The sequence below is a fragment of the Cupressus sempervirens genome, chromosome 2 (genome assembly GCF_028749045.1).
Source record: "Cupressus sempervirens isolate cs-2001-9-10 chromosome 2, ASM2874904v1, whole genome shotgun sequence".
NCBI classification, from domain to species: Eukaryota; Viridiplantae; Streptophyta; class Pinopsida; order Cupressales; family Cupressaceae; genus Cupressus; species Cupressus sempervirens.
This window is the reverse complement of record NC_143119.1, coordinates 671,207,759-671,220,758: the sequence shown is the minus strand read 5'-3', so window position 1 is coordinate 671,220,758 and position 13,000 is coordinate 671,207,759.

Sequence of the window (13,000 nt, the reverse complement as noted above, 5' to 3'; positions counted from 1 at the left end):
GGTTACATAATGGGAAACACAAAAATATAAGTTGGTTCTCACAGCCTAGGTCATCATAAGTGCTCATCAAATAAATCTCATAAACATAAGTCTCAATTTTGAATCATAAAATACATCTCGACATCTAGTCAAATAAACATCATAAAAAAATCTCAAAAGCCTCTGATGCACATCCTAATTTGGCCAACTAAATAATCAACCAAGAAAACCATCACGAAAATAAACATCACAAGACTATAAATATAATATAAGAAAACACTGTTTTCAGCCATATGATTTGATTTCATCATTTTCTATGTTTAGACTGAGTCATAAGGATGTCTTGAGCAATAAGATGATTTTATACATATTAATGTAAATTGTTAAGTTAATATACTTATTTAAATAGATAAGTATTTAAATGTCCCATCCCTTTGTGCATATAAAATGTCACGTAATATAATCTTGTTATTAATTTAAATAATCTTAAATAATATTATTAGATTAAATATTAATATCAATTTCATTTCTAAAATATTAATTTGACTTCTATTTAAGTCCAATATTAATATTTACTTTTCTTTTAATTCATCATGCAACTAGAGATGAAATTATAAATTTAATTGAATTATTTATAATTTTTCTCATAAAGTCAAATAGTTATTAACTAGGTGATTACAAAGTAAACTCCACCATAACTTCTCTTAAAATATAATAAAATTATAATTATTTATTTATAACTTCCCACTCACATTAATAAATATAAAATCATTTATATGCAACTAAGAGTTTAACAGGGCTTAAGAAATTATTAATACTAACATCAACATTTCAAATAAATGAGTCGTATTTATTTAATTTTTGAAATTAATAAATCATTTTTTTTTTCAAAAAATTAATATTTTAAACTTTTTTTTTTTTTTCTAATTTTTGGAATTAATAAATAATCCTTAAAGATTTTTTAATATAAATTTTAAATAATAAATTTAAAAATTGAATTTTTGGAACTAATAAATAATCATTAATTTATTTTTAATAAATAATAAATTCAAAAATTATATTTCCTGACAAGAATAGAAATATGCAATTTTCTATTTTCACATGGCTAAGATATTGTGAAACATGCAATCATAAATTTTTATTAATTTTCTATGTTGAATGCATTTATTTTGTAGAAAAAATTTCAACTAATAATTCTATTTAAATATGAGGAAAATATACATTTTGCTTGATGAATCTTTATGATGGTTTATGTTGAAGTTTTTAGATATTTTGTTTTCAAATCCCAACTGATAATAATCATTGTTCTCTAACCTTTAATGTTGAATTTTCTCTTGTTTCTCAGATTTGAGTTTTTTTAAATCAATTCTCAACAACATGATTCTACAATTTGCATTTGGTTGCTGTTTCCAAACAATGCATGAATCAATTCTATTTCTAAATTGAAAATCAAAAGTTTCCTTCACATTTTATCCCATGAATTTCAACAAATAAATTTAACCAATATAAAAGACACCAGGTAGACAAATCTTCCAAAATAATTTCAACAAATGAGTTCTCAGAACCTACCTCAATTTGACAGCTAAAATTCTAGACAATCTGGTAAAAACATGCAATTTGAATACCCTTAAGCTTCCAATAACTCTTTAACTTCCATTTCCAAATTGCTCTCCCAAAACTTGTGTGTAATTCTAAAATGACCAAAAAATGTCTAATAAAGAGCCCTAACCCTAACTAGGATTTCTAATTTTTAATTTAATAAAAAACCACTCTCTTTTAATTAAATATTAAATAACTTAATTTATTAAATCTTTTCATGCACTCTCAAAGTCCTTTTGATTGTAAAATATTATTTTATTTAATTGATCATTTCATACACATTTAACTTACTTTCTAAATTAAAATATTCTTTTAATTTATTTTTCTAACTTTATTATTTAATGCAATTATGTTAAAAGTAATTATTTATTATTTATATCAACAGTTTATTATTTAAATGAAACTCTAATTTTAATCAATATTAATTAAATAATTATACTAAAATAATATTTAATATTTAATATTTAAATTCTTTTATTTTAATTTTCTAAATTAGAACTTTAAATTAAATCTTTTAAATTAAGCATATATTCAAATAATTGTCAAGAATTAAATATCATCTTATTTAATATTTTTTAATTTAAAAGAAAAATAATATTTAATAATTAAAATATCAATGATTAAATAAAAAATAAAAAATATACATTCTACTTAGGAAATCAAGAAGTCAATCTAGATTAAATGCATAAGGAAAGTCAACCCAAGAAAAAGTCAAACAATATACACATAGAAAAACTCATAGGTTTAAAAAGGGTAGATGGTCAAATATGAGTCCTCCTTGCAGGACAAGTATTTAAGCTTTGGCTAGAATTGGACCTAAACATATCTCCCCATTGTTACTATTGTGTTATTGCATTAGGACACACTCATCCTAGCAATTTAGGGAAGTTGATGCCAATGCCTGCAACTTGCATAAAAGATGAGTGCAAATACATGTGCATATATATCTAAGCTAAACAGACAATGACATGGAGTGGTACATCATGTAGGTCCCGATTAGCAGGTGACTATGACTCCCTCCCCTAACCACATTAGGCACATCATACATAAATATAACATAGACATGCAAACCATACACATGCAAGTATGGGGTAAGTACCATAAATAAATCATGAATACAAATAACAATAGATTTCACTATAACAAATCATCATCATGAATCTACAATAATCATCATTCAAAGACATACCATATGATATCATCAAGAAAATAATTATAATTGCTAAGAGTAATTTATGAAGTTAATCATAATCATTGAATACACACATGAAAGTATCATGATTGTAAGTAAGTAACCATTACTATATGGTATAATCAATTACCCTATATATCAAAGTATCATATTTTCAAATATCAATTAAGGGTTAGCATGTCCACATGAGAATCTGATAAAACTTTAACAACAAAGTATACAATGACAGTAAAGGAAGGGTATTACACATATTGTACATGATGGATGTGCATATACCTATTCCTTGACAAGGATGGAGTGAGACATGGCCAAAGCTGTTTAAGGACATAGAAGAAAAGGTATGTAGTTATGCTAGAATATATTTTGTCGATGGAAGTTCCTAGAAGGTATGAGGCTTGAGGATATGTGTTTTTCTATGATTCCAAAAGTTGGTAAAGAAGAAATAAGATATGTACTTGAAAATGTTGTAGATTTTTTGGAAGAGTTTCAAGATATTATATCCAATAATATGTTTGATGGATTACTACTGTAATACCCCAAAATTAGCACATTGCCATTTTTTACCAATTTTGGTTTATTCAATCATCCCTAAGTCCTATTTTACTAGGCAATTCCAATTCTGATAATCACTACTTGACCTAGGTGTCAAATGCAAAAATCCTTAATTTGCATTAATCACACTATTTATTTAATTCCTAAATATCAACTCAAATTAGCTATAACAAATCTATTGATTTAATTTAATTTAATTATAAGTGTTCATACTTTAATTAAATTAAAATTAACCCTTTAGCTAATGTGCAAAGAAATTAAATAGATTTGATTTAATAAGATATCTCCTCTTTTTAATTAATGAATTTAATTATTCAGTTAATTAAAGTTTATCCATTTATGAGGTCACATTCTATTTTTTAAAATTGAATATTCTCTCCAAATCTTCTCTTCAGTTTAGAAATGGAAACTCTAGGTGAACTAAAATTAGAAAAGGGATTAAATCAGTTAACTCCTTATTCCACTCCAAATAAAATTAGTTGAATCCTTATTCCACTCCAAAATAAATTAGTTAACTCCTTTTTACACTCAATAGCAACCAGTTAGTTTCCTTATCTTAAGGAATTTTCCATTATGATTGAGTCTCACCTTCAATTTGGATCGTCCATTCTGATTAATCTCGACCGTTGGTTGATTATGGGGTTTTATATAAGAAGCCTTTGATTCCTCATTAGGGAGGTTGATTTGAATTTGTATTGAACTTATGCTAGAATATCTACTCATTTTCTCTTGCATTCTTAGCTTAATATTTTCTTATATCAATCTCATATAGTTTAACAATGCATTCATTTAGATTAATTTTTCTTTATTTTTCTTAGAATAATCTTGCATACATTTAGATTAATATGCATTCTCATTTAGCTATAAAATCCTTTTTTCTAGAGGTTTGGTTGCATGTTTCTTGTTTTGAGAGCAAAGGCAAAATCCTTCTAGTTAGAAGGCAACAGTTTGAACTATTGGATTATTTAGTTCCATTGGGGGTTAATATGAATGGAAGCCAAGTAAGAAACCTCTTAGTTAGTTGCTACCTAGTTCATCTCTAAAAGGGGGCATAATCTTTGTGCAAGGAGGAGGAATAATCTCTCCTATAGATACTCACCATAGGCATTTACCTAGGTGTTGGAAGGTGGTATATGTGCTTGACCCTGCCACAAGGGTTTTCATTCAATGTATATGTTATTGAGCCCTTGGAATACACCAAAAATATAGGCGCCCTCTAGTGGGGTGACACGACTGTGTGAGGTAAACGCATGCACATAAGTTGTGGAACAAAGAATTTGTTTCCTCTACCATTTTTGGTTATAGGGATAAAGTGTGTCTGTTATTGAGTCTTTTAACTTTTCCAAACCTGTCAAACAAATAAAAGGTCAAGACTCCCTTGTCCCTCTAAGTTGCTTTTTCCTTGGTTGGATTGTTTGCGACTACTACTTGATTGTCGTGTTTATCTAAAAAAAAACTATCTTTTTGAAACCAAAATATTGTTCAACAATTTGAAAATCATCTTACTATCTATCTGAAATCTGTCAAAACAACCCACAATCTATCCATAACTATTTGAAACTTGCAAAATCTCTTCAAAATTATGTCTTAGTTGTCAGTCTGGTCCCTATTTTCATGCCCAATTTTGTAAAATTTTGCGTGAGAACCTTTTGAGCTTGCACTTCTTCACGTGGCCCTGTCCAAGTCCTCGTACAATCTTGTGCAAATCTTTGTGCGAGATCTTGCAAATCTATCCTTTTATGTCAAAATCCTATCTTTTTCTCAATATAGTACATCCATGTGTGATTCTGTACAAGTCCTCATGCAAGAAAACTGTCCTAAATTTGCTGATATAAATCTTCACTTGGCTCTTTGGGCCTTTTCACACGGTTCCCTCGGAATCCTCACATGAAATCTTATCTTAAAACTGTCAAACTATCTGTTAGAGCTATCTGTGCTCTAAGTCTGGTATGTACCTGCAACATTTTACCTCTTTTCTATCTGCAAACAGTGTCAAACATTGATCTCTTGCTTAGTTGAAAACTTGTGATCTATGCATGAACTAGTCTCCTTACTTATTTATCTTATTCTATCCTTTTATGTTCATCATACTTTATATCATGATAGTCATAATTCTTTGCTGTTCTAGCCATTACTTAGATGGCCAGTACCCAAGTACACTCTTATCTCACTTTAAGGCTACATTCCTATGTGGTCCTTTTGTAGGATTTTTCTTTTCGTCATTGTTTGTGGCTGTAAACATTACATTATTACTCTGTCTGTAGTGGGATTATGTTCTAAAACTTGGTTGTCACTACCTAAAACATGGTACCTCAAAATGGCTAGCAATAAATACACTCAGTCTAACATTCCTAGTGAGAAAGAAGGGATTCTAATTGCCAACATAAAGAAACAATAAGCGCTCAACTTCAAAGACTAAAAGAAGAAGAAGATACATCATTGAGCACATTCTCCTTGAAAAGTTGTTCCAGTTCCTCTAAAGACATTGATCCATCAACTTCTTTTGATGTTGAAACCAAATCCTTGGAAAATAGTACAACAACACCCAAGAAATTTGAAGGTATCTTTGAAAACAAACCTTGGGAATTAAAACCAAAGCACAATTTCACACCTTTGGGAAAATCTTATGAATTTACCTTGGAAGAACTTCTTGAAGAAAAACTCATTGTTTTACCTAAGATCACTTTGGCAGGAGTTTCCTTTATGAGTAACTATTGTGCCTATCATAGACATAATTTACATCAAACTTCACATTGCAAGGAGCTGAAAAAAAACATCCAAGATCTCTTTGATAATGACATAATTCAAAAATCTAAGCTCTCATCTACTAGATATTCTACTCTCAAGAAGGATCAACATCATGAAACCAAGTCTAGTAATGGTTTAAACATGACACTTAGCTCTTCCAGCATATAACCACCTTCTAAAGTGTCCAATCTTTCCAACACATATTCACCAAACAAAGAACTCACTACTTCCCCTGTTGACTATGTGTATCCTCAAGGATTGCCTTTAAAAGAAACTCAAGCCAAAAAATATTGGGCTGCAAGTCTTTTCACTACCTTCATAGATCATATGTCTTCATGCCCTACTATGCCTATGAATTCCACTCCAATTAATTTTCCTTCTAAACTTCAAGAGCCTATTATTCAAACTCCAGAAATAAATTCAAATATAGATTCATTTACTCCTTCATCCTCAAAATTGGTTTCATGTCAAGAGGACTGCTTAAATGATGAAGAAACAAGTGTTGATCAAGACCAAGATTCCTTTACCCCCTTTCAAATCTTCCAATATCTCATGCCTCCATCTCAAGAGCCACATAGTCCTCCATCTCCCATGTCATGCACCTCTACTAAGCAAGATCAAGATATTCCTTCCATCATCCCTAAGGATATATTAAAGACCAAGAGAAGGATACTTTTCCTATGCTAGCTAAAATTTATTTTGAAGAGAAAAGTGTTCCCTCACCCTCTTGTTCTGCCTTGCTACATTCACTTCAAAACTATGCTCAAGCTTTAAATACTCATGTCAAAGGTTTGCTCCTATAATAGTTACTCATGAATCTGTTGATGGCTTTGGTCATGTCAAGCTCACTCTAAAGATGCTAATATCCCAACTAATGGTCCATTCAAATCTTATAAATCTATCCTTTGTCCCTATTCATCTAAGATAAAACCTTCAAGTCTTCCATCCATATTGGGATCTTATGTTCCTCTCTCCTGCTTCCACTCTTAGCTCATTACACATTCCTCCTACAATACCTCAAGATCAACAAAGATACACATACTTTAACTCTTCACATTCACCTTTCCATCTAAACCATTCATATTGGCCTCATTCATCCACAAGTCCCAAGTCCTTTGGAAGCAATTTGGATGATCAAGTCAAACAAAAGTGCATGAATCCATCTTCAAAAGTTCACTATGTCTCCTCTAATCAACATGTGAATGTTAACAAGGAAATTATGCAAAAGAGACCGCAAAGGTCCACTATTCAAAGAGCTCAACCAAAGAAAGTGTGGGTTCTTAAATCTGTTATTCAAGAAATGTGTTCTAAAGAATCTAATGAAAAATCAAAAGCTATATAGATTCCCAAGTCTCTTTTAAAGGCATTCAATATTAAAAACAAATCAAACTTGACATCCAAGCTTCCAAAGGCTTCCACTCCATCTTCTTCCCAACGTCTTTCTAGAAAGTTTTCAAAACCTTCCACTCCACCTTCCCCCAAAATGGCTCTACTACCTCATATATCTAAGCCTCAATTTATTTCGTCCAGGATTTCCCCATCATTCCATCACCCTTCAAGTTGTGTGTCAATGTTGATCTTTCTTAATATCTCACCCACATCATGAAATCCTCTAAACCTTATGCCTACTTGCTATCCTTGCTCATTTCAATCTTCCAAAACCAACAACCTTATCCTCCATCCACCTCTCATTTTCCTATCATTTTCCTTTCATTACCTTATCACCATCTTTGAGTGTACTTTGATATGGCCTTGGCTTATCATAACCTATATTTCTTATAGGAATGCTATCTAACTTGAGAAAGCTTGAGCTCTTTTTGAAAATTAAAAAAAAAAATGTAAAAGTGCCTTGGTGAAAACCACTTCTTGTGGCACTTTTGTAGCAAAAGTAAAAGAAAAATAAATCCATCCTATGGTGAAAACCTCTTCTTGTGGCACGTTGGATAAATACCATGATGAAAACTTGGTAAACAAGTGTCATGCATAATTCTTCCATCCATGACATCCTATCATGATCTTGCTTATCTTTTAGATGTCCTCATCTCGAGTCATTCACTCATAACCTCCATAGCAAACTTTGCTATCCTATTTAGTTAACCCTTTGGTCTTGATCAATGAAAGAAAGAAAAAAACTTAGTTCTTAGCAAACTCTCGACATGTCCATTCTCTTGGATTACTTACGTTTCATGAAATCATGTCAATTTATCTTACATGATATCCTTTAATATACCATGAGCTTATATTGCTATATCCCTTTTCCCTAGCTTGGGTAATCTTGTGAAGACTTTCCTTGAGGACAACATTCACTGCTTCATACTCCTAGCCTATCCATCTCTGCTTATCCACTAGCTTGCTACGACATCTCATCCTACACTTTGCTAGACATTGGAACAAAATGATATGATCCTGCTTGAGAGCTGGTAATCTCTAAAAAAGTTTTAAAAATTTGAAAATATTTTGAAAAAAATCTAAAAATTGCAAAAATTCATGAAAAAACCTATTATCTTTGTGAAAACCTAGCAATAAGCACCTTGGTAATACCAAAAAAAGAGAGTAAAAATTCAAAAATACAAAAAAAAATAATTTTTTTTTGAAAACTACAAAAATTTTTTTGAAAAAGGAAAAAAATGACATTGATGAAAACTTGGTAAATAGGCATCATGGTAGCAAAACAAGAATTCCTGCCAAGAAGGTGAAAACCTGGTAAATAGGTGCCTCTTGTTCCCAATGCTATATCTCACAACGCATCTTTTGGCTTCTTGTACAATTGCTTTCCTATTTTAGTTTGCTACTTTCGCTCATGTATCCATGGATTGAATCTTTTCATAACTTGGGGGCAACACCTTTTTGAGATTCCTCTCATGGATAATCTCTTAAGTATCAATCACTAGTTGTTATAACTATGTCTGCCTACTATCGCCTGTGTCACCTTAGAGATTCCTCTTATGAAATATCTCTTGCATCAGTCACCAATTGTCCTAACTTTGTCTGTCTACTGTCACTCAGTTTCCTACTAAGGTTCTTCTTACTAAAGATTCCTCTTTGACTTCAATCACTAGTTATTCTAACTGCATCTATCTATTTGTGTCACCCTGCTGAAGTGATTTCTTTCATACATGCTCTGAACATTGACACTTGACATCAATCTTAAAACATAGAAAATAAACTCAAAAATGATGAATATTTTTGGGATATGTTGAGTTTTTCTTTGTTTTTTTTTCTTTTGCTTTATCATATCTCTTCGAGTGACTCTATGATGTCTCTTTCGACTAGGGGAGTGAGGACTGGGGGTATGATCTCTTCTTTGTTTTTTTATTCGCAATTTAGTTCCAATAATTTGAAGCATCCATATAAAGAGGGGTGTCCACTATAAGAGCCTCCATCTCATATTGGATGGCCGTGTGTACCTTGACTCCTTTTATATGCACTCTTCATTTAGGTTGGTTCTTTTCCTTACTTGTTTGAGTGAATTCTCTATGCTATAGTAACTATTGATACTCATTCTACTAAGTTTACGTACGGGTCATTGCGAGTATATGTAGAACATTTCTATCTTAGGTTACGAATGTAAGGGTTTTTGCAAACATAAAACTTACTGATTACTTAGCATAAGAAGGACCTCTTGTGTGTCTAATGTGTCTGCACACAAGAAACATTCTGGTCATCCTAGTGTGTATGCTTTGATGTTTATGTTAACTTGCTACATTAAAATGGACAAATGTTCTGGTCATTCTGGCTTCTTGTGACTCAAATGCTTACATTTAATCCCGACAAAACTAGAACATATGTCCTCTTCATATTCCTATGATTGCAATGTCAGTGGGGATTGTATGATGTCTGGGATTTTCTACATGCTCAGTGATGATAATTGTCGAAGCTTGGTAACTAGACTTAGGTTTGCATCTAATGTAGGGCTGCATTTGCATAAGCACATGGTTTGATCACTGATTTACTTGCATCCATCGTGATGAGGGATTGTCGGCTTCCTCAAAGTATCATGTTTCTGCATGACTGCACAAATGATTGATTAATCACCCTCTTGGCTAGTTTGGTTGCTTTGAACTCATTTTTGGGATCAAATTTGAAATCTGACACACTTAAACAACTTAAATTGACACTTTAAATTGTTGAGACCGACATGATCGAACGCTTGTGCAATCCAATTTTTCTGATACTTTGTGAATCTTGGAATCTTTTCAAATCACATTTTTCTTCAAATTTTCCAATATTTCTGGAAAAAAGTCAACTTTGGTAAACTTTGGTCAAACTTGGACTTTTAGACCTCACAATCACTTCGAATTAACTCCAAATTTTCTTTTGATCCCTTCTATACTCTTCAGAATCTCATATTTCTTCTATATCTCTTGATATACTACTCTACAACATATTTTTGGTGTGTCTAATCTTTCGATTTCACTCCCAAGGGGGCAGGATGATTACATCATTGAATATGAATTTCAACTTAATCTGAATCTTATGTCCTCATCACTCGGGACATCTCATCACTTGGGGCATCTCATCACTCATGGCATCTTGTACCATCTATCTGGTATCATTTGTCATCTAACTTATCTTTTGATCAGTTGATCAATCTTATAATAGTTCCTATTAGAGTTCAATGGATAGGTATGGGGACAGTTTAAACCCCAACTCCTCAGCATCAAGCCTCATTCTACGGGTGATTCTATGACTCATGATAGGTCTTGTTATCTCTTTTATCATCTCGGTATCTAGGTGTTCTATCTAAATCCCTTAAGGTTAAGTTCTATTCTGAAGATAATTTTTAAAAGCTTATCAACTTTGGTATCTAGGTGTTCTATCTGGATCCCCTAAGGTTAAACTCTGTTATGGAGATAACCTTTAAAAGCTTATCAATCAGTCTCTGTATCATCAATTTCAGAACCAATCTCATTTCTTGATATTTGCATCATACTTTTGATTTGTTTGAATCGAACGTGTTGCTCGCACATTCATTCAAAGAGGGGCAAAATGTAATACCCCAAAATTGGCACATTGCCATATTAACCAATTTTGGTTTATTCAATTATCCCTAAGTTCTATTTTACTAGGCAATTCTAATTCTGATAATCATTACTTGACCTAGGTGTCAAATGCAGAAAATCCTAATCTGCATTAATCACACTATTTATTTAATTCCTAAATATCAGCTCAAATTAGCTATAATAAACCTATTGATTTAATTTAATTTAATTATAAGTGTTCATACTTTAATTAAACTAAAATTACCCCTTTAGTTATTGTACAAGGGAATTAAATATATTTGATTTAATAAGATATCTCCTCTTTTTAATTAATGAATTTAATTATTCAGTTAATTAAAGTTTATCCATTTATGAGGTCATATTTTATTTTATTAAATTAAATATTCTCTTCAAATCTTCTCTTCAGTTAAAAAATGGAAACTCTAGGTGAACTAAAATTAGAAAAGGGAATAAATCAGTTAACTCCTTATTCCACTCCAAATTAAATCAGTTAACTCCTTTTTACACTCAATAGCAACCAGTTAACTTCCTTTTCTTAAGGAATTCTCTATTATGACTAAGTCTCACCTTCAATCTGGATCATCCATTCTGATTAATCTCGACCATCAGTTGATTATGGGGTTCTATTTAAGAAGCCTTCGATTCCTCATTATTGAGGTTGATTTGAATTTGCATCGAACTTATGCTAGAATATCTACTCATTTTCTCTTGCATTCTTAGCTTAATATTTTCTTATATCAATCTCATATAGTTTAACAATGCATCCATTTAGATTAATTATTGTTTCTTATTCTTAGAATTGTTTCTTATTCTTAGAATAATCTTACATACATTTAGATTAATCTGCATTCTTGTTTAGCTATAAAATCTTTCATTCTAGAGGTCTGGTTGTCTGCTTCTCGTTCTAAGAGCAAAGGCAAAATCCTTCTAGTTGGAAGGCAATAGGTCGAACTGTTGGATTATTCCATTGAATAATCTCATATTCATTCTCTGATGATCTTTTGGATAATGACCATGTTGAAGTGTGTGAGGATCTGAGGCCCACAATTTACATATACAACTACCAGTAAAAAAGATCAATCATTAGATTGGCTTGATTCTAGGGTCTAGTTTTTCAAAAAAGAAAGCATAAAAAATGACACCAATAGAATGTGAAGAGTAGAACAAGAAAGTACATGAGTTATTACAGAAGGGATTGTTTCGAGAGAGTTTGAGTCCATGCACTGTACCAAAAATATTAAAATGAAAGAAAAATGGGGAATGGAGGATGTATAGTAATTCTAGGGCTATGAATAAGATCACAATAAAGTATAGATATCCCTTGCCAAGGATGGATGCTATTATGGTTTATTTGAGTGGAGTAGTGTATTACACAAAGATAGATTTGAAGAGCATATATCACCAGATTCAAATCAGAGAAGGAGATGGATAGAAAATTGCCTTCAAGAGAAAGGAAGGGTTGTATGAGTGGTTAGTTATGCCTTTTGGGATAACCAATGCACTAAGTACTTTCACATGGTTCATGAATGAGGTACTGAAATATTTTTTAGGAAAGTTTTTCATTATTTACCTAGATGATATTTTGATCTTCAATAAGAGATTGGAGGAACATGAAATACATATTAATAGGGTGTTTGAGAAGTTAAGGGAAGAGAAATTGCTAACTAATTTGAAAAAGTGCAGTTTTGTGAAGGAGTTAGTGTATTTAGGATTTGTAGTTTTAGTAGAAGGTCTAAAAATGGACCTAGAGAAAGTGAAGGCTATTCTCGAATGACCTACTCCAAGGAGAGCTACTGAAGTAGGATATTATCATGGTTTGACTAACTTTTATAGAAATTTTATCAAGAGTTTTAGTAAAGTCTATGGACCCTTGATAATAAATTATTATAAACTATTTGTCACACAATTTTCTGGGCGGCTTAAACAT